The sequence below is a fragment of the Miniopterus schreibersii genome (genome assembly GCF_964146895.1).
Source record: "Miniopterus schreibersii genome assembly, chromosome: 12".
Classification (NCBI taxonomy): Eukaryota; Metazoa; Chordata; class Mammalia; order Chiroptera; family Miniopteridae; genus Miniopterus; species Miniopterus schreibersii.
The window spans coordinates 66,496,857-66,523,995 of NC_138112.1; the positions used below are offsets into that span (position 1 = coordinate 66,496,857).

The following is a 27,139-nucleotide window of genomic DNA, read 5'->3' on the forward strand; positions in this document are numbered from 1 at the left end:
ACTGAGGTGCAAAAGTAGCAGTGAGACTACATGGAAAAAGTTTTTCAAGAATAGGGAATGGGTGGGGCTTCCAGAATTGCTGAGTGAGGATTTGCTATATGTCCCTAAAAAGAAATGATAAAACTGGACAGAATTGTCAATAAACAATCTTTTAAATATTCCAGACATTTACCAAAGAATACAACAAAATGAGAAATGTTTAAGAAAATTTACTAGCTCTGGCCGGTGTGGTTCAGTGGTTAGAGGGTTGCCCGGGAATTGAATGGTCCCCGGTATGATTGCCAGTCAAGGGCACATACCTGGGTTGTGGGTTAGCTCCTCTGTCCTCTGGTCAGGTCCCGTGCGGGATGCAGCCAATCGATGTGTCTCTCTCACATCGATGTTTCAGGATTTCAAGATGGCAGCAGATTAAGTGGAAGCTACACTGACACTCTCCCAGGACCAAACTGGAATCACAGCTAATATATAGAAAAACCATACTGAATAATCAACTGAAGACTAGCTGGAAAACACCCTCACAACCAAGGACCTAATGTGGAGACTGCATAGAGACTGGCACGATGATTTTTGTGTTTGTTTTATAAAAACTTGAAAGCAATTTGTAAAAATAAAATAAAGTGTCAAGATATCAAAAATAGAAAAGGTAACTAATAATGAAAAAGAAAATTTACTAAACCTCAATAAGAACAGTGGGTGTCTGTGACATTTTAGCTTGGTGCTGCTCCAGTTTTTCCCACCACCACTCTCCAGGTTCAGTTTTGCAGAAGTCTACCTAGGTGAGTCAGACTGTGAGGAGCAGCAACCTCACTACTGGAGAGGGCTGATTTTATTTGGAGCAGAGCACAGAAAATTCCACGACCAGGGATGTTATTATAACAATAGCAATCTCAGTGGCAAACAACCTGGAAAAGCCAAATAAACCTAGTCTAACTGAGATCATAATATCTGTTGTGTCGAGAAGTTGACTGGCAACCAACCAGAAACTTAAAGGGAGATTCTGAGAACAAGAAAGCCGAAGTGTACCTTGATGATATCCTACTTATCCCTGTGTTCTGGAAGATTATAGATGTGCACAGGGCTATGCATGCATTAAGGAGACTGGAGAGGGTCCTAGCAAGCTAATCACACCTGGCTGAATAAGAGGCCTTACAAATAGAGAATAAAAGCTGGAGCAGATTTACAAATGGCCTAAACTTTGAATATTCTGTATTCTTTAAGCTACACTGATTTATTGACAAAGGGGGGAAGTCAGCTTCCACCCACTACAAGATACACAGGCTCCACAAATTAGTATAGGCAAGTCACAAAAGATAGCAGTAACAACCACTCCTGAGGGAAAATAAGGCAATCAGAATCCAAAGTTGCTACAATATATTATCCAAAATATCCAATTTCTAACAAAATATGACATGCAACAAGCAGGAAAAAGTGATGCATACACTTGAAAAAAGCAGTCTTTTGGGGGGAGGGGAAGGCAAATGAACTTCACAAAGAAAGACTTCAAAGAACTAAAGGAAAGTATGTTTAAAGAATTAAGATAACTCATCAAATAAGAATATCAATGTCTGTTACCTTGATTGCAGTGATGGTATCACAGTGTTTTCATATGTTTGAATTTATCAAATTGTACACATTAAATATGTGAAGTTCTTTGTATATCAGTTATGCCTCAATAAAGCTGTTTAATTTTTTAAATAAGACTATAAATAAAAGAGATATAAATTATTTTAAAAGGACCAAATGGAAATCCTGGAGATTAAAAATAGAGTGGCTGAAATGAAAAATTTATTAGAGGGGCTCCAGAACAGATTTGAGCTGACAGAAGAGAAAATCAGCAAACAAGATAGAACAATATAAATCCTCCAGTGTGAAAAATGGGGAAAAAAGAACAAGAAAATTTAACAAAACCTCAGAGATCTTTGGGACACCATCTAGTGCACCTACATATGCATAATGAGAATCTCAGAAAACAGGAATAAAATTTTAAAAAAACTCGAAGTAATAATGGCCAACAATTTTGCAAATTTAATGAAAAATATTATTCTATACATATAAGAAGTGCAATAATCTCCAATGAGAATAAACACAGAAAGATTCACTCCTAGACTACTCAGAGACAAACCAATACAAAAAATTGAGAAAGTTTTGAAATCAAGAGAAAAATGACTTCATGTACAATGTAACCACAGTAAGATTAACAGCTGATTTCTCATCAGAAACAATGGAGGCCTGAAGGTACTGGGATAACATATTAAAGTGTTGGAGGAAAAAACAGTCAAGCATGAGTTCTATACCCTTTAAAACTACCCTTCAAAAACAAAGGTGAAATAAAGATTCATGGATGAAAAAAGACAAAGACTGTGGCTAGCAGAACATCTTTACAAGAAACACTAAAAGAAGTTCTTCAAACTGAAAGGAAGTGATATCAGAGGAAACAAATACACAAGAAATAAAGAGCATCAGTAAAGGTAATTATGTAGATGACTATAAAAAACAGTATATATCTTTTGTGCTTTCTTTCCTTAACTGATTTAAGTGACAATTGCATAAATTCCATGGGCCCACCCAGATAAGCTTAGATAATCTCCTTATTTTAAACTCCTGTTATTATCAACCTTAATTCCAACTGTCACAACTACCCAACTCTACCTTGTAGCATGAAAGCAGCCATAGACAATACTTGAAGTGAATGTATACGTCTTTGTTCCAGTAAAACTCTACCAAATAGGTGGTGGCCCAAATTTGGTCCAGATGCCATAGTTTGCCAACTCCTATTCTGTAGATAACATTTTTTCTTTTCTTTTTTCCTATGAAAATTTAAAATAGATAAGATTACAAAAGCAGTAACTATAACAATGTATTGTGTGTATAACATATGTAGGTATAATATATATAACTAATAACACAAAGGAAGGGAGAAGGAACAGAGCTTCACAAGAACAAAGTTTCTGTATTTTACTGGAATTAAACTAGCTTTCATCTGAAGCAAATTATGACAAGTTAAGATGTATATTGTAATCCCTAGACCAATGACTAAGAAAACAAAAAAATTATAGTAAAAATCAACAAAGAAATTGAGATGATACACAGAAAGTATTTAATTTTTTAAAAAGTAAAGGAAGAACATAAAATACATGAGATAAATAGAAAACAAATAGAAGTTATTAGACATAAATCTAATCATTTCAATAATAATATGAAAATAAAACTACAATGAAATATTAAGTACCTAACAGAATGACTTAATTTCAAAATATAATTCTAAATGATGGTAATGACTGGATAAAAGAAATCTCTCACACATTCCCAGTTGGAATATAAATTATTGCAACAACTTTGAAAACCCTTTTGGCATTCTTTACTAAAAGTTAAGATGTGCATTCCCTCTCAGTTATTTCAGTCCTTAGTATACATCCAACAGAAATGTGTGCACATATTACCAAGATATTCTTCCAGGAAATATATAAACATATTTATCAGTATTATACATAATTGCTGCAAAGTGGAAAACTGCAGTGGGTGTATGGTGAATATATTGAGGTATATTACTCTAAGTAAATTCTACGTAGTAATTAAAACAAACTACACCTATATTTAACAACATAGATGAATCTCATATATAATGTTGGTTATAGGAAAGCATACTCAAAAGAATGCATACTTTATGATTCCATTCATATGAAGTTTGAAACCAGGAAAAACTAAACTATAATTTTTAGGCAAGGATGCAAGCTAGTTGGTAAAACTACAAAGAAAGGAAAAGCTTAATTGCCTACAAGTCAAAATGACTTTTTGAGGGAAAGAATCGGTAATAGTTGGGAAATGTTAGACCAGGTGACTTTCAGGATGCTGGCAACTGTTCATGTTCAGGAAGACCATGAATATTTTTTATTATAAAAGCCTGAAAGTAAACCAAAAGTTACAGACTTTAACATTTTATTTTATAAACATTAGGATTACTTGCATTTTTTTAAAACTAAGTGTTTGTTACATGTATAATTTTAAGAAACAATGTATAACAGGCTAATTTCTTTTCAGGCTGGTGGTAGTGAAGAAAATGCTGAATCTATTGCTACAGAGCAAGCTGAGAGCTCTTTGTAATACTGTGGAAATGGGAGATTTTTGCTGGTGCCCAGACCTGATGCAGGCCCTAATGATATCTCTGTGTAACAAAGTTGCTACAAAGCCCACAGATTTTGTGCAAAATGAAATACAAAACAAGATGGATTTTTTTTTCCCCTCTGCAGTATTCAGGAAATTTCTCTGCACATATTTTTGTAGGCCTAAGTAGAAAGCTTTTTCTTATTTAAATCTGATCATTACAAGGAATCATTTATTTTCTAGGTACTCTGAAGACCTGTCAACTGTCCCTAATGGAGCTTTTGTAAAACACCATAGAAAAATATCAGCGATTGTCTCCAGAGTGCAGGCTATAAAGACTTGGGAGCATGATGTATAATAATTCTCAGGAAAACTGTAAATTTATGCCCCTACAAGTAAAGAGTACATTTCAGTCATAGTTCTTCTACCTGAACTAGCTTCTATCTGAACAAAGTATGAATGAAAAGGCACCCAATTCACAGTCCCTTCATTGTACTTCTTAGACTTCTCATTAAAGTTCCTTTGTGCCCTGAAAGTTTCCGCTGTCTTTCTTCTCTCTTGTCGTCTCCCTTGCTGCTTATGTCTTGTCTTTGCTTGGATTATTCATTCAATTGCTTTTCAGAGCAAACAGGCTGCATTTCCACGGTGAGAATTTCCCAAGGATAAGTTGCGATTTCAGAGTCACCCTCCCTTCTCATATGGGGCAGAACTTCAGAAGGCCTTGCTCGGCGACGTTAACCAGGCCAATGGATATACGCAGCTCCTTTCTAAATATGCTGCTGTTTTTCATTCGTTTGTTTTCTGCCTTGTGCCTCAAGAAGCTTCAATTGTTATCTTAATATAAGTTTTCATGCTTCTTAGAATTTCAGTTCTTAGCTCATTTCTATCAGCTCTACAGATTATCTACTGTGCGCCTATGAATGCATTAGACTATGGAGTGTCAGAGTTTAAGAAGGTCGCTCACCGTGAAGACTGTTTATTTTACAAGAGGAAACAAATGAGTAACAAATCAAGACTATGCGGTGTGATACATGTATTAACAGAAATACAGAAAAGCTGAGGTAGCACAGGAGAGGAAATTACCCTTCCGTAGGAAAACAGGGAAGGAATAAAGCTTTATGAAGGATGTGGCCTCTGAGCTGGAGACTAATCATTGTTTACCAAGCAGGAGGACACTTCAAATAGGAAGATGAGCTCATGCAGAAACAGAAATGAGAGAAAGATCATAGTCTATTTCATTAGCTGCAATAAATATATATATTATGAAAACAATGAAAAGAATAGGTCAAGAGTGAAAGCCGGAGAGGTAGGTAGAGGCTAGATGATAAAGTCAAATCGTCCAAGATAGATGACTCAGGCATTGAACTATATCTTGCAGACAGCGGTAAGTCACTGAAGAGTTTTTAAGTAGGCTCGCATTTGCATTTGAGAAAAAAAGTTAAATGGGAAATGCATTCGGAAGGATAGATTTAAGTAGAGTGTGGAAGACAGTAATGGGTAACAATTGCAGTGGTTCAGACAAGCAGTGAAAGAGAGGGTAAGTTTTAGCTTTGTTGACTGATTAGACATAAGGTATGAAGGAAAATAAAACAACTCCCCAAGTTTCTGGTATGGGTAACACCTGCATCGATACAAAATGCAGAAGACACAGCAGGACTGAATAAAATGGTAAATTCTGATTCGGACAGGTTGAGTTTGAGATAACTCTGAGACATTAAAGTACAGGTGTCTATTAGGCGGTTGAAAATACATGTCTAGAGGTTGGAGAAAGGTTGGAGATTGATTTTGATGATAATTAAAAACATTAGTTTCCATTTCCAGCAATTTAGAATTAGGTTCTTACAGCCCAGGTCTCCTGCAAAAAACACAACTTCCTGCAATTTCGCATTGTTTGCATACTTTAAAAACGTATATGTATTATGAATTTTCAGGCCATGAAAAAAAATTTATTCATATCCAGCATTTTGGAGTGAGCACAGAACCTCACTGACATGAAAGGCACCATTTCAAACATCTGTTACTGCTAGAGTCAGCATTTTATCTCTCTCTGGGAAATCAGGACATAGACCCACTGTGACGGGCTAATATATTGATAGAATTGGAAAACTGAAAATGTTCCCCCTGAACAGTTTCCCTGGGAAGTTGAAAAATTCTGCAGTTGAGTGTATTCGGTTTTTGTTCATTTGCTTGTTTGGCTTATACGTGGGTGTTCTAAAAATCTCTTACACAAAACTGCGTAAATTAGACATTTGTTTTCCTGTCTCCACCCTCCTAAGAATCATAGAGATAAGATAGGTATGGATTTCTGTCTCAGAGCTGTCCTATTCAATACGTCTATTCCCTGGGACCAACGACATTTGGCACGTCACCACCAGAGCTAGAGAGCGGTGACAAGCGTTCGCCCAAGGAAAGTGGTGCACAAGTTACTCAGTAAAGATGACACACAGGGGTGGGCAAAGGTAGGTTTCCAGTTGTCTGCGTGGGAAAAGACACGCAGGTTATGATGATTGCAATAGCTTTATTGACTCGAAACACTGTCACAATGCCATTGACAAGACTGTCCCTAAGAGTCACTGACAAGATGGTCCCTAAGCGCACCCCCACCTCTCGCTCCCTGTCCTTGCCCCGGGAGCCCGCAGGCCCAGCAGAGCCCCGAGGCCCCACGGCAGAGGTGGGTGTCCCCGCGCGCGGCCCCTCGCGAGCGCACCGCCCCCACGGCCACGCTCTCGGCCACAGCCCCGGGCGTTGGCACCGCGAGCGGGAAGAGGGCCACCACCACCCGGGAAGCAGCTGCCGCCAGGACCCCTGCGCAGGAAGGTCCCGCAGGCAGGGCGCCACCTTCCAGGCGCCCGCGGAGACGCGCGGGGGGCGCGGACCCCGGCGGGCTGGCCCCGCGCTCGCTCCCGCGGGCGTTTCCAGTTTGACCCGCTGCCCCTCTGCCCGCAGGACCCTCCTGCAGGCTTGCTCCGGCCGGGACGCAGCCTTTGGAAGCGTAAAGGATATGGGCAGCGTCACATAGCAACTGGTAAGGCCAGACGCCAGCTCGGGGCCCCCTCTCCCGCCGTTCCCTTGCTACATTTTCTCCGTGTCGGCAGGAGCTGGTGGTTTCTGTAACCGGGGAAAGCCTGTGAGCGAGGGACCCGGAGGCAAGGCCTCGGGCCTCAGGTGAGGCTGGAGCCAGGGGCGGCGACCCCGAGCCCAGCAGGCGCCGGAGACCCCGGGGCAGAGGGCGCGCCGCGGGAAGTCAGAAGGCAAGGCCGTCACGAACGAACGACACCACATTTTGGTTGCAAGAAACAGAGACCCTCTTTCTAGTTGTGGCGAAATGGAGCTTTGTTACTGTAACAGGTGAACAGATATGTTTACAGCATGTAAGGGCGTGAAGTCAGCCGGGTTCCCAAGAACCGGGCATTAGGCCACTGGCAGCCGTGGGGAGGCCGGCGGCGCTGCTCCCCGCTTTCTCCGGGGCTCGCTCGCTCCCGCCTCTCAGAACTCACTTTCTCTACAGCTCCCTCGGGAGCGGGCAGGGTCACGCCCCTGCTCCGGAGGGTTTCATTTATTTTTTACTTTTTCGTATTTATTGAATTTTATTTATTTTTAAAAATTTATCTTTATTGTTGAAAGTATTACAGATGTCCCCCATTGATCCCCTCCACCCCGCACCCCCCCTCCGGCCTTCTCCACGCTCTTGTCTGTGTCCGTGGGTTATGCTTATATGCATCTAAGTTCTTCCCTCCGAGACCCCTCAGCCTGCTCGACGCTTCTGTGTCTCCGGACCTATTTTGTTCATCAGTTTATCTTGTTCATTAGATTCCACATTTGAGCGAAATCGGGTGATACTTGTCTTCTCTTGCTGGCTTACCTCACTTAGCATAATGCTCCCACGGTGTTAGGTCTTCCCGTCAGGAGACCACCCCAAACACAACCCGAGAAAGGACAGATTATGAGCCCAGCTTGCGTTAGACCCTCCCCTTTGTCCCAGTCAGCTAGGCTCCAGGAAAAACTCTCATGGATATTAAATATGGAGTCTAAGAGGACCGATATGAGTTATAAAAAATCCCAAAGGTCGTCCCCGATTTTAATGAAAGCTCTCTGTGAGTTTCATTTGTCTTATCTATTGCCACCTTCCCTAAGGAGACTATATAGCATTTTATTTTTCAGCTTCCTGCGCAGCTGATGTGGGCGTGTGACTTGGGCCCTGCCAGTCGGGAGCCCCTGCATCAGACTTGACTTTGGAAGGAAATAACACCAAAGAAGAGAATAAGCCACAGCAAGCAAAAGTCTACTTTTCCGGACCCTGTGAAGGTGGGATATGGGTAATTTCTAATGGGATTGATGGATGGGAGCACACACCACATGCTTATTTAATACAGTCCAATTTAAGTTCGGCAAGTGAACAAAACCATTTGAAAAATAATTATTGGGTTCTTCTCAAGATAGTAATACGGATGGTTTGAGGAAAAACATCTCTCCAGAGACTGAAAAGCAGTGAAAAATTAGCAGCTCTGGCATTAAATTTCCCTCTCAATTTTAAGTATCTTACCCAGGCAAATGATTAATATTAATCTGTCTCCATGTTTTGTACAGAAAAGAAACACATTTTCCGTCTCACTTTTCTATTCTAGTGGGAAAATGCCAACAAGGAATCTGAGGATAACAAAGGAAACAAGAGTGCTGGGGGTAAGACCTAAATGCTACTTGAGTGAGTAAATGACTGTAGTGTTGCAATTTCTAAATATAAAAAACAGGAGACTTTAACCCTCTCTGTTATGAACCCCTCATCCCCAAGTGGCGGAGAATTAATGAAAGCGTCCTGAAATGCTTATGTAATATCTGCATTTTCCACATGCAGCCTGAATGTATAAACTGTGTATCAAGCTAAAGATAAATAAAGCAGAAATGATGAATCTATCAACTACCTTTAAATAAGCCAAAGCCATTACACTGTAGTCATACTCCTAGAAAATATGCTCTGAGTCGGCAAATGGGTAGAAAATCCTTTTTTGGCATCTGTAAATTATTTAAAGCTTAACTGATGATGACATGGTCCCAAAGAGATGGTCAGATTGTGGCAACTATACTCAGGAGAAGCTCCAGACCATAGAGCTTTGTGGGCAGTGGCCATAATGGTACAGTCTTCTGGACATCATCCCCGGACCTACTGGGGAGCCCTAAGGTGCCCCCCCCAGTGTCAGTGGAGGCTGCCTGGGGAGTTTAACTCCTACCTAGCGGTAACTAGGCTGTGGCCCCCACGGCCCTTGCCAGCACTGAATCAGCAAAGAGCTACTGAAACAGACGATAAGTAACATATTTCTAAATTGTATTAAGATACACACAACACAAAATTTACCCTCCAAGCCAGTTTTAAGGATACAGTTCAGGGGCATAACGTCCGCATTGCTGTGCTACCATCACCGCCATCCATCCGCAGAACTCTTTTCATCTTGCAAAACTAAAACCCCATCCCTCCTACACAATAGCTCCCCCATTCCCCCCGCAGCCCCTAGCAATAGCCATTCTACTTTCTGTCTCTCTGAATTCGACTAGTCTAGTACCTCAGATAAGTGGAATCATACAGCACTTGTCCTTCTGTTGTTTTGTTGTTGTTGTTTTTTAATTTATCTTTATTGTTGAGGGTATTACAGGTGTCCCATTTCCCCCCCCCAATTGACCCCCTCCACCTCACTCCCACCCCCTCCCCAGGCCTTCACCCCATCATAACCCATCCATGGGTTATGCATATATGCATATAACTTCTTTGGTTAATCTCTTCCCACCCTCCGACCCCTTCCCTCTTTCCTCTGAAATATGATCATCTGTTGCATGCGTCAGTGTCTCTGGATCTATTTAGTTCGTCAGATTCTTTTGTTCATTAGCTTCTTCTGGAAGAAGACCCTTCAACTTTTCCTGTAGTGCTGGTCTGGTGGTGATGAACTCCTTTAGCTTTTCCTTGTCTGAGAAGCTCTTTATCTGACCTTCAGTTCTAAATGATAGCTTTGCTGGGTAGAGCAATCTTGGTTGTAGTTCCATGTTTTTCATCACTTTGAATATTTCTTGCCTGCAAGGTTTCTGTTGAGAAATCAGCTGACAGTCATATGGGTGCTCCCTTGTAGGTAACTAGTTGCTTTTCTCTTGCTGCTTTTAAGATTCTCTCTTTGTCTTTAACCTTTGTCATTTTAATGATGATGTGTCTTGCTGTGGGCCTCTTTGGGTTCCTCTTGTTTGGGACCCTCTGTGCTTCCTGGAATTGTAAGTCTATTTGTTTCCCCAGGTAGGGGAAGTTTTCTGTAATTATTTTTTCAAATAGGTTTTCAATTTCTTGCTCTCTTTTTTCCCCTCTTGGAACCCAAATAATATGAATGTTAGGCCTCTTGAAGTTGTCCCAGAAGCTCCTTATACTATCTTCATATTTCTGGATTCTTTTTTCTTTTTGCTCTTCTGGCTGGGTGTTTTTTGTTTCCTCATGTTCCAAATTGCTGATTTGATTCTCAGCGTCCTCTACTCTACTGTTGATTCCCTGTAAATTATTCTTCATTTCAGTTCCTGTAGCCTTCATTTCAAATTGGTACTTTATTATGTTATCGATTTTCTCAGTTATTTCCTTAATAGTCTGCTTAAACATCCTTATAAACAAAATTCTGAACTCTGTATCTGTTAGCTTGCTTGGATCTATTTCATTTAGTTCCTCTTCTAGAGATTTCTTCTGTTCTTTCCTCTGTGGCATGTTTCTTTCCCTCCACATTTTGGCTGCTTCCAGGTGTTTGTTTCTATGTATTAGGTAGAGCTGCTATGGGTCCTGGAATTTGTAGAGTTGCTTTGTGTAGTAGGTGTCCTGTAGGGTCCAGTGGCTCAGCCTCCCCAGTCACCTGAGCTGGGCCTTCTAGGTGCCCCCCTGTGTGGGCTGTGTGCACTGTCCTGTTGTAGTTGAGCCTTGGTTGCTGTTGGCATCCCTGGGAGGAACTGACCCCCAGGCCAATCAGCTGTGAGGACCCACTGCAAGTACAGCCAAAGAGCTGCTGTGTTGGAGACACCCCTGTGGAGCAGGATTTGCTTCAGTGGAGCTTTGGTGTTCACCAAGTGCGCCCCTTGAATGTCACTCGTGGATGTGATAGGGTTGTAATCCAGCGTGGTCGAGTCTGACCACCAGGCGCACTGTCTCTGGGGCCTCCCGGGAGGTGCAGAGTCAGCCTGTGCCAGTGCCTTGCCCAGGGCCACCCAGCATGAGCTACACAGCAAACCGTAGTTGGCTGCTACTCGTGCTGGACTTGGAGGTGCCCAGGAGAGGCCAAGCTATGAGCCAGTGCAGCTGCCGCTAGTGCCAGGCCTGGGGCCGCTTATCAAGCCGTATGGGGCAGCTGCTGCTTGTTTGAGAGATTTTAGGAAAGTCCTAAGCATGAGGCTCCAGAGGCCCCTTGCACAGAAAAGCCCCTGGAAACGGCCGGATGAGCTGCAGGTGGGGAGGGCGGGGCCTCCGGGAGTCACGGGGCGGGGCCAACGGTGAGTCAGGTGCTGGCGACTCAAACATGGCGCCCGCCTGCCGGCTGTGTGCGGGGAGGACTCGCCACAGGAGCCTTGGCCTCCGCCAGCCCCTCTGCCCGGGAGGAAGCCGCCCTCCGCCTCTCGCCCGGATCTCAGGCAGGTCAGTTCCTCCCAAGTGTCCTGGGTCCTTTCCGGCTGCTGCCCGGCGCTGGGCTCAGAGGGAGCGTCCGGGTGAGTCCGCGCCGGGCCCTTTAGAGGAGCTGCTGGGGCTCCCGCAGCCTCCGACCCTCAGCCACAGTCCCCGCTGGTTTCACAGCCCGGAGTTGTGGGACTTTTCTTCTCGGTCCTGGAGCCCTGGGCTGGGGGGCTGCTGTGGGCTGGGACCCCTCCCTCCTCCGGGAAACCTCCGCTGCCGAGATTCCCTCCCGGGTTTCAACCACGGCACCGGGTGTGGGCCGGTGGTGTCATCTCTGAGCTTCAGCCCCGATCCGCCCCGATCTCCCCCTCCTCCCACTCTCAGTGCTGCTTCAGCTCCCTGGCTGCGGGGCTTCTGTGCAGCCGGATCTGAGGAGGCTCTGAGTGACGGTGGTTCTGGGTTTTAGTTGCAATTTTGATGTGGCTGCGGGAGGCGGCGGGCGCAGCGGCTCCCTCCGCTGCCATCTTGATTCCTCCCTGGTGTTCACTCTTTACTGGTGCATTTAAAGCATAACAGCCAGAATTAGGGCATGGGAAGGGAGAAGAGGGGTCACTCACAGGCCCTGAACAGCAAGGTCAGGCTTTTTTTCTGCTCTGGCTCCGCAGCTGTCCTAGTTGCCCTGGCTTCTGTGGGTAGAAATCATCTGCCATTCCCAACCAGCCAGTGGCCCCTAGGAAATGCCATAGAAACCCAGGTGTGACAAAGATTCACCATCTTTTTAAACTCTCGTTTGTAAGGAGCCCAGGACTCTGGTACAAACGACGGTTACAGATGGGCATGGGGTGGGCAGACTATAAGGAACCAAAGTCCAAACCCCAGTTTTGAGAGGATGAGAGAAGGGCAGGTGTGGTCAGAAGTGCCAAGTCCGCTGGCCTTTGGGATGTAAGAGCTGTATCTGCAGGTAAGGATGGTTAACCTCGTGATATTGAGGGACATCGATTCTTTCGGGGCTCCAGGGCTAATGTCACATGACCTCTTGAGTCAAGTAGACAAACAGGCTCCTAGTTGTTTCTGCAATGACTCGGAAATAACAAACCTTCCTCATCTGAGCTGAAGGTTGAGAATCTTCAGATTCTCTTAGGTCATCACCTTCTTCTCTGCTTTGGCTTTTTCTTGACGTGTGTCCCTTTCAACGGTTGGACTGGAAGAGTAGTAATTGACAGTGTTCTTTTCTCCCAGGCCATACAAATTATGACGGGTGTGATCTGTAACTGGCTGGGACTGCTCTGGGCATATTTGTTAACCACACAATTTTCTGCATTTGGAAAACGCTATATACCTCTTACAGCAATGCTAGGATACCCATTATGGTCATCTGTGCATGTGAGTAAATAATGTACTGATTGTTGTTCATTTATTTATTCATTACATTTAATGACTGGTTCTGAGCTGATCAGTGTGCCAGGGATAGAACACTGAAAATGCACGACCCCTGTTCTCGAGCAACTCATTCTTATGTCCAGTTGATATCTACACCTAGATTCTCATCAGTAGTAGCATTTCATAACAAGAAGCTACTTTTTACATGTCCCTTGGACCTGACAAAAAACGGAAGAGGTCCAAGGGACATTTTGGAAAACAGAAAATGGTGGGTGGACTATTCAACTACTCGCAGGGCATTTATTTTGTGAGTGGGGTAAGCGAGATGAGACAGCATAGAGGCTAAGGAAGTTGTGGGCTGTACACAACTAGTGTAGGCTGCTGTGTTGAAAAGTTAATAAAGGGGTGCCAAGGAGAGCTTCTAGAAAGCTACTGGAACAGTCCAGGTGAGGCTCAAACAAGGTTGGGGAAGGTGATGAAAAGGAACATGATTTTAGGGATATGTTGGGTTAGAGTTAATTCAATATCCTGGCGGAGTGGGTGTGGAATGTAAGAGAAAGAGAGAAGTTAAATATAACGCTAGGGTTTTGGTTTAAACTATTAGAAGAGATGACTTGTCATCAATAGATACTGGGAAGACTGTGAGTAGATTATCAGGGAAGAGAATGGGTTTGTTTTGAACACTGTTGAGCTTGAAATATCTAAGATTCAACTGGAGATGTCAAGTAGCCCGTTATATATAGAATCTAGAGTTTACAAGAGAAAGTTAGCCTTAAGATATAAGCTTGGGAGTCACTGGCAGGTAGATATTTGACAGCTATGAGACTGGATGAGATCACCAAGGAAGTAAGTGAAAACAGATGGTGATGAAGGCCTAGAGCTACACTGTCCAGTACAGTAGCCGCTAGTCACATGTAACTGTTGAGCATTCAAAATATAGCGAAGCCACACTGAGAAATGCTGTAAATGTAAAATGCATACCAGGTTTCGAAAACGTAATATGAATAAAAATAATGTAAAATATAATTATTTATTGAAATGACAATATTTTGGCTATATAGGATTATAGAAAATATATTATTAAAATCAGTTGCACCTATTTTCTTGCTACTTTTCTTAATTTGGTACTGGAAAACTTAAAATTACATATGTTGCTTGCAATATTTCTGTTGAACAGCCTTAAACAATGGTGTTTGAGGACAGTGCCATGGTTAGATTGTTTTCATACCATCATTTTATGAGTCCTAAGAGATTAGATTTGAGACAGCTGGGAGGCCTCTGCAGTTCAGACAAGAAAAATGAGAGCCTTAATTCAAATATATATAAGTTCTAAGCGAAAAGCAGATGGGTCCATTGTGTTAACATCTTAAATAATAGTCTGGTTAAAAACCAGGTTGCCGTTGTAAAAATTACCACATATATTTATATTTATGATATGATCAAGTCACAATTAAAATTATTTGAGGGTTTTTTTGTTTAACTCAAACGATTTTTTGGAGATGGCTATTTCCTCTGTTAACATATATTTTAGTTTTATTCAAGCAGCATTTATCATTTAATTTGTGTTGTCATTTTGCTAGATGTGAGAATTAAAAGCAAAATAAATAATATGATACTTAATCTCAACAGATTTACACTTCAGACTAAGAGACATTCTTTTACTCTTTTTTTTAAGTGTTTACATTCCCTGCAGTGCCAGACAGATTATGGGAGGAGGGGAGAGAGGGCCTTTGAAAGGGTTTCTGGTTGAGGGAATAACATAGATGTTGTTCACAAGCAAGGATGTTCCCGCCCAGGCCAGAGTGGCTCAGCTGGTGTGGCATCGGCTGTGCCCCAGGAGGCTGCCAGTTCCATTCCAGCCGGGGCGCGCACCAGGCCGTGGGTTCCATCCCCCAATGGGGCACGTGCAGAAGACAACCGATCTGTCTCTCTCTCCCTTCCTCTCTCTAAGCATGTCCCCAAGTGAGGATTAAAAAAAGAGAATGTTTTAATTACTATGAGTTCATTTCTCATTCCTACGAAACACCTTCTGTGTTTTCAGTTATTTTTATGAGACCTTCATAAAAATGTTAGCTCTGGCTCTTACGTTGCCAGTATAATTAATCCATGTACCTATTTCTAACAGGAACAGAAAGACATCATAACCACTAATCCTTGCATGGGGTAATTAAAACGTCGAATCAAAATTTTAATTAGAGATAAAATTCTAAGTTTTGCTACTCAACATTAGACAATTCCAGAAGAAAACTGCTGACAGTGAATTGAATTTGGTATGTGAACTTCTATATTAATTCTCTGAATTATCTAGTGAGTTAGATGCTGTTCTCTTATTTCTTATTTTTTAATGGTTAGATAAAACAAACACAAAAGTACAAAATAATAATTGTAAATCTAAATTAATTACCACAAAGTGAATATAGCAGCACCTAGGTTAAAAAAAAAATTCTAGCCCCTCAGAATTCCCTTCCATATCCCTTCCAATTAACAACCTCCCCCTCCTATTCTAATCATTAACCTGGCTTCTAATATCATATGTAAGTCTTAAGTGTTCTTAAACTTTATACAAATAGAATCATACAGTACAAATTATTTTGTATTTGGCTGTTTTGCTCAACTTACAATTCTGAAATCCATCTTTGTTATTGATATAGCTATAGTTAATATATTGTTGATTAATATTTCATTGTATTAATCTACTTTATTTAACTTATTTTTATTTATTTGATTTATATTATTTTGCTGATTAATGTTCCATTGTATTAATCTTATTTAACTTATATTCTTTAACTTACATTATTTATATTTACATTTTTATATTATTTCTATTTTTATATTGTATAACATATATTATTATCGCTGATTAATATTCCATTGTATTAATCTAATATAGTTCATTTACTTAACCTAATGGATGGACATTGGGTTGCTTCCAGTTTGGAGTACTACAATCCTTCCAGTTTCGGCTCTTAGTAACTTTTCGTGTGCATGCCTTTAGTTGCACATGTGTGATATATCTTATAGGTATATATACAAAAATGAAATTGCTAGGTCTTAGATCATGCACATACTCAACTTTAGTATATAATATAAACCTTTCCCAAGTGGGTTTTCCAATTTATACCCCCATTAGTAGGTGATAAGAATTACTGCTGTTCCACATCCTCAGCAGTACTTTATATTGTCAGTTTTCTTAATTTTAGCCATTCTGATTAGCGCTTTTAATTTGTGGTTTTAGTCTGCATTGTCTTGATGACTAATGAGGTGGAGAACCTTTTCATTTGTTTATTTTGACACCTTTTTCTTAAGTATTTTACAAGTTTTTTCACATTTTTAATTGAGTTGTCTCTCTTTTTTGTGCTAATTTTCTATAATTCTTTATATATTCTGGATAAAGCTCTTTGTCAGTATGTGTTCTAAACATCTTTTTTACTTGTTGGCTTGCCTTTTCTCTCCCTTAAGGATGAGCTGTCTTTAGATTAAATAAGTTCTTTATTGTATTGTAGCCCAATGTACTAAATTTTTCCTATATAAGTAGTATACTTTTTACGTACAACTTAATAAATATTTTCCTGCTCTAAAATCAGTAAGATATTTTTGTATTACATCCTAGAAGCTGAGTTGTTTTACCTTTTGCATTTAGATTTCCAGTTTACCTGGAACTTATTTTTATTTATGATATGAATTAGGGGTCAAATTTCATGTTTTTATAATATGAATTTTCAAAAGCATACTATATTGGAAGGAAGGTTATTTTGCCTCTATAAACTGAGTGTCCAAATAGGCTTGAATTACTGCTGAACTCTATTTTTCTGTAATCGTGCTGTGTATGTCTTGTTCCTCTTCAATATTATCTTGACTATTCTTGCATCGCTTTACCATATAAATTTTGGAATAAGTGTGTAATTTGCACATACACACCAACTGTACCTGAAGAGGGCCTGATTGGGCTTTAGGAAATGCCATTTTGTGTGGTCTCTGTCACCTGGGGCCTGGTTGGAGGTGAGCTCTGAATGAGTAATCAGAGCACACAGAACCTATTAAAAGGGCTTTTCACGCACTCGTTTAACCTTATTTCTAACATGGATTGTGTTGTTTAAATTATAGTTTCATTCATTCGGTAAAGACATATATTGGAGAGCCACTCTTTGCAGGAACTGCTCCAGCGACTGTCATAAAACAGTGAGGAAGACCTACGTTAAGTCTAAGCAAGAAAACAAAACGCCTCTGCTTGCACAGCCCTCACTTTCTTCACAGAGATAATCGTGAAACAATCGAGAAGATTTCTAATTTTAGGCATTATGAAGAGAATAAGCAGCATACTCTTCTGAAGCATAGCAGTTGTCCTGGGGCAATCTTACATGGGATGACAATCACTCACTTTTTATGTTCCAGGCACACTGCTCCTTAAACCAACAGAGATTTCTCCGCTGTGAGCACTTGCGTTTTCTCCTCCTGTACAACGCTTTCCTCCAGTCTTCAGGACTCGGGTCACTCTTGTCAGCTGAGCCCAGCTTTCATGTTACTCTCTCAAGAGGTCTCCTTTGATCCACCTATTTTATTTTTATTTATTTATTTGTTTGTTTATTGTTAATACTCACCCGAGGATATTTTTTCCATTGTTTTTTTTTTTTTAAAGAGAGAGAGTGGAAGGGAAGGGGGGCAGGGGAGAGAGAGAGAGACATCGATGTGAGAGAGACACATCAATTGGATGCCTCCCGAACGTGCCCCAACCGGGCCAGGGATCGAACCAGGTGGCGTTGCAAAGGAAAGGTCACAGAGAAGTCTGGAAACTGCTGCTTCCGAAAGACAAAATGTAAATATAACAGATGGGAGGGAGAAGAAAAATAAGGCCACAGTTGCCATGTCCGATCGTTATGACTTTCTAAGAGTAATAGTTTCTGCTTCCCTTCTCCCTTCCAAATATTGCTGAGATTTTCTCTCGGCCGTTTGTAACCAGGAAGCATCCAAGGAAAGAAATTCTGGAAAACACAGTTCTGAGCCTTAGGCAGAAGCTGACTGTAAATAATTCAGTGAATTGCTTTATATGTAACTATTACAACAACAACACGGTAACACAACAGCATAGAAAATAGTAATCCCCACTTTACCAATGAAAAAAGCAAAACTAAAAGATAGGTTAAGTAATCTTTCTTAGAGTCCCATAAAAAGCAAAGCACAAAGAATTCAAATTCTTCTGATTACAAAATGCTATTTAGTGTTGGCATGTTAGCGGCCCCATTTTTCTGAGGATAGAACATTCCTTTTCTCTACTACTAACTGAACTGTTAATTTTTTAATGCTGTGGGAATTCCAGGAACGCATAAAGTTTGCATCAATGAAAAAATAAATTTATAATACACTATAAATGCCATCATTCTACAAGTTTTGGGAAATGATGGAAGGTCTCAGAACAAGCTACTCATGAAAGATATTGTGTGGTTCTTTTATTTAAATATGCAAAATGAAGCTTAAATGTTTTCTGAATGATGTTTTCTATTAATAAAATATATACATCTTTTTATTCCTCACCCAAGGATATTTTTTCCATTGCTTTTCAGAGAGAGTGGAAGGGAGAGAGAGAGAAACATCGATGTGAGAGAGACCTATCAATTGGTTGCTTCCCACACGCACCCCGACTGGGGCCAGGGATTGAGCCTGCAATCGAGGTATGTGCCCTTAGCTGGAATCGAACACAGGACCCTTTATTTTACAGGCCAGTGCTCTAACCACTGTGCGCAAAAACAGCCAGGACTATTAATAAAATATTTTAACATTGTATTAAAAGTAGTCACATGTGAAATCACCAAAATATAACATTGTCTAGTAATAAATTTATTAACTGGATATATTTTATCATTCATATGTGGGCTAAATAAATTATGGTTGACAAAAATTAATGAAAATTTGACACTCCTTTTGTCCCACAAAGTCACCTCAAGGTTCCCCTAGATGTCGTTTCCAATACATGTGTTGTATTAGTGACCAGAGGTTTCATGCCTTCTCCCATCCCTGTAAGAGAGAACCACTGAATTATTTCCTAGACGATTGTCTCAATGACCCCCCTAAAGCACCGAGATGATATTCTTCATGTTACAGCAATCCAGAATTCTCTTATTCTTTATGTGTGTCTGTAAACGGAATGCGTGGGTATTAATCAATGTGATTTTTGTTTCCAGTTTGTGTTCTCAGGATTCTTTACGGTACTGTTACAGAGGACACCTTCAATGTGCTTGGTAAGTCAGAATGTTTGTAGTAATTCTAGAATTACAGTTTTATTTGCCAAAGAAGGAGAGTTAGTAAGGAGGTAGCATTGTCTCCGAGTCACTGGAAACTTACCCAGATTTTTGGAGGATAAGTTTTTAAAATAAAAGAAATTTAAGTTTCCACTGCAAAAAAAAAAAAGATACATTTTAATTACCGAAATATTTGTTATATTTTATTAGCCATAAAAATCAGGATGTTCGAAGTTAATCATGCAGTTAAATTTCTATATGATAAATTATTTAATGCAAATTATAATGTTGGTTATGATATATAAATTTGGATATCTTGAACTGACCTAGTATCTGTTACTACCTTCTTTCCTTTTTTCTTCTTTGCATGTCTAGGAACTTCTGATTGTATTGTGGGCAATGGGTGTGAGATACTGTAGATATTGTGTTGATTTCCTTTAGAGAGTGTTGAGTTTTATGCTGACAGGAAGCATAAGTAATTAATTTCGAGTCTTAATGCTAGGAGACCGATTGCTGGAATGGCAGAATAAGCAACTTCACGGGCTCATCCTTGCACAAAACAAGGAAAATACCAGCAAAACAACTAAAACTCATTACTTCAGAACACTGGAAATTAACCAAACTTCACCAAAAGATCCCCTAATTTTGCCCATAGGCACCCCGACACCCGAAGTGTCACACCAACACCTCCCCCACTCTGAGGCCTGCTCCTTCTGTGCCCAAGGGTGGTGAGAGATTGAGCTTCAGTAGACAGGGAAAGCCAGCAGAGGACAGCCAGGGTCTACAGCCAGGGAGAAGCCACAGACTGGAGATGCAGCATCGCCTTTGGGAGTTCACTCTCCGGTCAGGGCACATACAAGAATCAACCAATGAATGAATACATAAGTGGAACCAAAAAAAAAAAATCAATGTTTCTCTCTTTCTCTCCCTCTCTCTCACTTCCTCTCTCTCTCAAATCAATAAATCAAAAATAAAAATAATTAATTAATTTAAAAAAAAATGGTGCGTTGCAAGATCAAGAGAAGACATGCAAGCTAAAGAATTCTGCCACAAGAGGGAGCAAGAAGCGTGGAACAAGTGCGTCCACAGCGGTAGGAGAGGTAGGAGAAGGCCCCAGCTGTAAGCCGGACAAATGAAGCCGATCTCCCACCTGAACACAGCTAGAAAAGACTGGAGGAGGTGACTGCTCTTCCAAGTGTGCAAACAGCAACGCAAAACTTCAAGGAACATGAAGAATCAAGGAAACGTGACATCATTAAACAGTCATAACAGCGTTCCAGTAACCTAACCAAAAGACACGGGTTCTGTGATTTGCCTGATAAGAATTGGAGATAGTTGTTTTGTGGAGGAAGCTCAGTGCGTCAGAAGAAAACACAGAAATACAACTCAATAAAATCAGGAAACTATTACCTGAACAAAATGAGAAATCTAACAAAGAAATGGAAATAATAAAAATAAAGGAACAAAAAGGAAATCTGGAGCTGAAGAATTCACTGAACGAAATTTTTAAAAATGCAGTAGAGAGCCCGGCCAAGCGTGGCTCAGCAGTTGAGCGTCGACCTAGGATCCAGGCGATCGGGGTTCGACTCCCGGTCAGGGCACATGCCCGGGTTGTGGGCTTGATCAATGACTCTCATCATTGATGTTTCTATCTCTCTCTCCCTCTCCTTTCCTTTCTCTGAAATCAATAAAGATATATTAAAAAAAAAAATGCAATAGAGAATATCAACAGCAGTATCTACCAAACAGAAGATAGAATTAGTGAGTTAGAGGCTAGGAATTTTGAAATACCCAAGTCAAGGAGAACAAAGAAAGAAAGAAAAGGAGCACATTAAACCTGCGTGATCAATGGGACACCATCAAAAGAACAATATCAGAATTACTGGAGGTTGAGAGGGAGGAGACAGAGGGCTGGCAATATTTGTGTGCATGTCTCATGGGTGTATACTGAAACTGGACTAAATGTTAGGAGACCTTTATCTGAAATGTTTAGTTCTTTTAGAAAAAAGCCTAGAACTTTTAATAAAGATTAATAGTTAATAATTTTCATTGAATGTACTAAAAGTACCAAAGCATTTCTTAAAACAATATTTGTACATTCTCTATTTTTAAACATTACTAAAAAATAATAATAATAATAACTTTGTGGTAGATGGCAGGGTCACAGGGAGTAGCTTATCCCATGCCTCACACTTGTTTACCACCATATCTGGTTTTCACATAGTGCCCTTCGCAGTTTTATTTTTTTAATGGCCTTATTGGGGTATAATTGATATACAGTAAACAACAGACTTCACAAATTTCAAGTATACAATTTGATAAACCATGAATACAACCAAGTAAACATGACGATCACCAATAGTGAAATAATTATCACTCTCAAAAGTTTCCTTGTGCCCTTGATAAGCCAGGCAACCACTTATCTGTTTCTTGTCACTGCAGATTAGTTTGCATTTTTAAAGAATTTTATATTAATGTAATCATATGTTTCCTAGAGATTTATGTAAATGGAATCACACAGTAGTACATACTCTTTCTTATCTGGCTTCTTTTATTCAGCATGATTATTTCAAGATTCATCCATTCGTACCAGTAATTCCCACTTATTTCTGAGTCATATCCCATCGAATGGATATGCTACAATTTGTATATCTAGTCCCTGTTGATGGAATTTGCACTGTTTCCAGTTTTGAGTTCTTACAAATAAAACTGCTATGAACATTCTCCTATAAGTCTTTGTATAGACATATGCTTTCATTTTTCTTGGGTAAATACCTGAGTCACATGGCATGTGTATGTTTAACTTCTGGGGAACTCACCAAACTGTTTTTGCAAAGCGGTTGTGCCATATTACATTCCCACCCACGGGCTGGGAGTGTTCGAGCTCCCCCCGCCTTCACCCCCTTACCCTGCGCTCCAGCACACCCCGGCCTAGCCCGGGAACCACAAGTGCTCTGCTTGTCTTAATCAGACAAGCCTGTGCCAGAAAAACTGCTGCTGCAAGTGGCCTTAGGGATGCATTTCCTCGACAAATGTGGCTCCTCTCCTAAATAAAAATTTATTATTGTGGCGTAATCATTTGTTCATGCAATTGAAAAGCCATCATTTTAGAGATTGCATTCCATTTATATACTACAAGTTACTAAATAATAATGTTGGATACTTAGGTTATAAGAATGAATTGGTGAACATTTTACTTTAATGCAACTGTCTTTCTTGAAGGGAGATTTGTTCCAAAAGAATAAGCCGAGATTATTGTACAACAGCGCAGCAGTTTAGATAAGCATATGATGTATCCAGTGAGATAGATTTCAGAATCCAGTAGTTGAATTTTTCATATTTATTATCTAATTAATATCAGGTAAAAATAATTTTACCAGTGCAAATGAGAACAAGGAAGTATAAGAGAAGGATTTTTCCAAAAGCAATATCATATGGCTTGTCACCTCTCTGACTTCACATGCGGATGAAGTGTGATTATACAGAGCCTGACAAGAGCATGGCCTGAAAACAGAGCAGGCACCTCAGCAACATAAATCCTCACTACCTTCAAGATAAAATCCTAAATATCTATCTAGATAGCACCTGTCTCTCCAATAAAATCCCCTACAACTCCCTCGTAGCACTCTAAAATGAACCATAGCAAACTTCTGGGATATTAGCGCTCTGGTACTCTGACCCTGTATGGCACTATGAATCTGCCTATATTGTTGGCATTTTTACACTCTATTTACATTTAATATGCATTTGTTTGTCCTCAATAGTCTGAAAGCCCCTTGAGAGCAGAGACTATTTCTTTTCTGCCTCTTTATCTACTAACACAGAGCATAGTTTGTGTACAGAATAGACATTCAATAATTATTTGTCAGTGAAGGACTAGAGACATGCCTGTTATATCAAAAGTTTAATTTTCTCCTAAAGTGCTCAGTCCTATCGGAATCCTGACAAATCTGTAGTTCTGACAGGCCTTTTAATGACCTTACAATTCTGAAAAGATCAGAATTTATATAAATCTTCTATTGGAATATACTTGCCAGTGATGCATGTGGGTAACTTTCAGTGACCAGGTGGTTCTTTTTATCTATTCCAGGTGTGCTTTACTCTAGCCTGTAACGTCATAAGTGCCTGCACTGCAGGGACTGGTCTGATTTTTCTAACATTGGAGCTTGGTGTACTTGGTTCAGTTCCGGATAATAGTACTTATTGGCCAGAGGTAAGTACTAGGTTTCTATGAGAATTTTGTCACAAATTTAGAATTACATTTTTTTAAAAAAAATTTTTAATTGATTTTTAGAGAGAGGATGGGAGATGGGGGGAGAGTGAGGGAGAGAGAGAAACACTGATGTGAGAGCGAAACATGAATCGGCTGCTTCCTGCATGCCCCCTGCTGGGGATCAAGCCCAAAATCTAGGCATGTGCCCTGACCAGGAATCAAACCAGCAACCTTTCCTTGCATAGGAAGACACCCAACCAACTGAGCCACACTGGCCAAGACTACAATTACATTTTAAATGAGTCATCAAAGTATTTAAATACAGTATGCAAGACATGGCAATGACCCTCATCATCAGTTTACTCTCTGGCATATGCACCTACCACAAATGTAGTTCAAACTACAGGTTACATTCCTAAAGCTAGGATCACCCAAAACCTCAAGGAACGAGATGGAGTGTATTATAAATATTAATAGATGTATTTTGAGTGGGTTACCATTAGATTCAAATCTGGCCCCACCTGGTAGCCAAGATATTTTTATCATATTTTATGATATTTGTGATATTTTTATGATAGTTCTCTTGTTTCCAGGTACCTGAATGTCTGAGGCCAGTTTTCCTAGGCCTTTAAAGATCAAGGTTGTTATAGCAATATTTGACCTTTAAAGAAGGAAATAGTATCCTTATGTACTTGTGGTACCCAGGAATTTGTGTTCAGTGTCAGAGATATAGTCTGCATACGAAATAAAGCTGAACTCTGTACACGGATGTAACTTGGAATGCGTGTGTACTCAGTTCTGTATGCACAGGACTGTGTGCATACAGAACTGCACCTCCTCCTTTGTGTCTGTCCAACAGCAAGTCTATGTGATTCTGTTTAAGTGTGTTTGTGTTTGTGCTTCAGTATCTGTATGTATCTGTGTTTCTGTGCATGTGGGACTGTGAACATATGTGCACTTATCTATATAGGTTTGTTAGTATGGAGAGGAGGAGCTAAGAGGGCAAGGAGATGATAGTCAGTGCTAAGCAAGTTGGGTATTAAAGTCATAGAATCCAAAGTCTTCTACAGGATATCCCATCTACCCATGGCTTGACAGAGGCCTAAATAGCTGGGTCTTTGACCAAGACCTAGAAACCATTTTTTTTTAAATTGAAGATGTTGCCTGTTTTTAAATTCCTAACCTAAATCAATAAGCTCTCCTTACTTCAACATCCCAAACTCTTGGTTAACTAGCTATTTCCAAAGCATAAGCTGGTTTGCATTTTGCTGAATTTGTCTTATTTCTGCATAGCTTTAAAAGGGATTTTATAGCAAATGGGATTGCACATTCTCAGGGAATGATTTATGTCTCTGATTCAATTAAAGGAACAAACTTAGAAATGTTAAGCTACTTGTTCAGGATCACAGGGCTATTCACTTGCAGAACATTTATTCTAACTGAGCATGGTCCAAATTTCAAGTGTTTTCACTACACAAAATTGAAACCTAACGGAAATCAATTATATGGCACATCAAAGAACCATCCTTTTGCTGCAGGGGATGCTAATATTTTATGGCACATACCCTGAAGGACACCTTTAAGTGAAATCTTAAATATAAGCCTCCAGATATTACGTAAAATTATATTTGCATAATAGGAGTGTCTCCTTTTACTGGATTGAAGTACAACTGTAGTCTTCACTCTCATTTATCCAATTCATCTCTTGAACCACCAGTGTTCACATTAGCAAGAAATTCAAGATCTTTCTCTTGAAGCCCCTTCCTTCCCTGTTGACTTTATCAAGTTATTCAGGAACATTGAGAAGGAAAGGTTCAGTACTCACTTCAGATATCTAGCTGATAGAACCCTGGAGCATCTCAGCAGTCCACCAACATGCCCATAATTTCCACTGCCACAGCTTCAGTTACTATTAAATGATATCAGTATTGAAAACTGACCCAGAGAGCCCATGGTTGCCTTGTCACAAAAGTGCTTTGGGTCCTTCAGGCATGGGTTTCCAATATGACAGATTCTGTCTTCTTGCCCCCAACTCAAGTATCCTGCAAGGATGTGGGTCTGTTGGTGCAATCCCAGGACACATAAGCCTAGGGCACAAACCCAAACTTCCCCTTCCTTCACTGTTTCTCTCTGGGCTCTTTCCTCACAGCAGACCTAATTTTTAACATCATCTCTCTATTAAATAAGTTCTATAACACTGAACCTCAAGAGTGTCTCAATTCCATCTTCTCCAGAAGTTCACTGGCCTCAAAGAAATCTTGCTGACCTTATCCGTAACAAGAAACAAGAAAACAAGTCCATGACATTCATCCATTTGGCAGAAATTTATCAGTTTATAATCATCCTCAACAATTATTAGTTATTGTTATTAACAAAAAATATATATAAATAACCATAGTTGTTGAGGGTAGGGAATATAATTAGTTTTTCTTTTCTAGTTTTGATCTTCCTGCAATTTTCTATGCCTTTGCTTTTAAAGCGTTAACGTATAAAGACCTATAAGAAGTGTACATTTTCTTTTTGGAAACAGAAAAGTGGTCAGCTCCTTTCACAGTACTTGTGGCTATTCGTCTCCTTGGAGTTGGCCGTTACATGTATAGTGATCCACTGGCTATGCAAAGCAAAATACAGAGCGTGATAAGGATGCGGTGAGTATCTCCCTCCTCCCTCGGTGAATCGGAAGCACTGGGTTCTCTCAGGAATGTTGCTTGAAGAGCTAAGATTCTGATGAGAATTAAGTGTAAATAATGTCTTCTGTGAGCTGGGATCACAGGTGGCTGGAAACACTCTGCACTGACTATTGTGCGCCGCATAGGTTTCTACGCAATTGAAGGTAAACAGTTGGCCTTAGACAAAGGTGTTTTTTATTATGAGGGTGTTTTTATGTTCACAGCTCAGGAGAGAATAAGATGGAAGGTTCACAGTTTTCTGGCTCAGTTCTGTTCAATTCAACAGATATGTCTCTGAAAACAAAACACTGTGGCGGCTGTTAAAAGGCACAGAGTAGGGAAATGCTGAATCCTCACACCTTCCATTCCCAGAATTGGAGGGAACAAGCTGGATATCCACGTGTAGGACATTTGGTGTTTTCAGAAACCAAGCTTCTGGAGTAAGTAACTGAGAAGTCGGAAAAGATGGTAAAGATAATTTTCAATAAAGCTGTTTTCCCTTCCTCCTGCTTCATGTCAAAGGAGCTTTACCTCCAGTCGACCTCAGCATCCCTGACTCAGAGACCTTCAGCGAGGAGCGCACCCGCCCTCTCCTCCCCGCACCACACAGCGGGCCCAGCCTGAAGACTGTACCGTCAAGAACGGCTTAGTGCGAGCACACAGCCAGCATGAAGGACAGAGCGACTCGTCTGTACTTCCCACGCCAGACACACAGGGAGATTCGGGAAATAACAAGAACGGGTAAGACTGCCTGCACCTGGGAGGCTTCGAGCAGAAGAAGGAATAGGGGAGTTGAGGGGAAAGAGGGACGGAGATGCCCACAGGACCTGTTCTCTAATATTGCTGGTTCTGGGGCTTCTTGTGTGCTTGGATGAAGCCATTGACCGACATCCGGATCAAGCGTCTTAACTAGGAAAAGGGATGGAAG

At 40.6% G+C, this 27,139-nt stretch overlaps 1 long non-coding RNA gene across 1 annotated transcript in view; it reads left to right on the top strand.

Annotated features, from left to right (window-relative positions):
* The first annotated feature begins 6,934 nt into the window (after window positions 1-6,934).
* LOC308565425 overlaps window positions 6,935-27,139 on the top strand; it is a 29,506-nt gene continuing 9,301 nt past the window's right edge. The window contains exons 1-6 of the long non-coding RNA XR_014000039.1: window positions 6,935-7,126; window positions 8,263-8,406; window positions 8,727-8,781; window positions 19,273-19,329; window positions 23,420-23,542; window positions 26,073-26,190. This is a non-coding gene — a long non-coding RNA (uncharacterized lncRNA). The remainder of the gene's footprint in view (window positions 7,127-8,262; window positions 8,407-8,726; window positions 8,782-19,272; window positions 19,330-23,419; window positions 23,543-26,072; window positions 26,191-27,139) is intronic.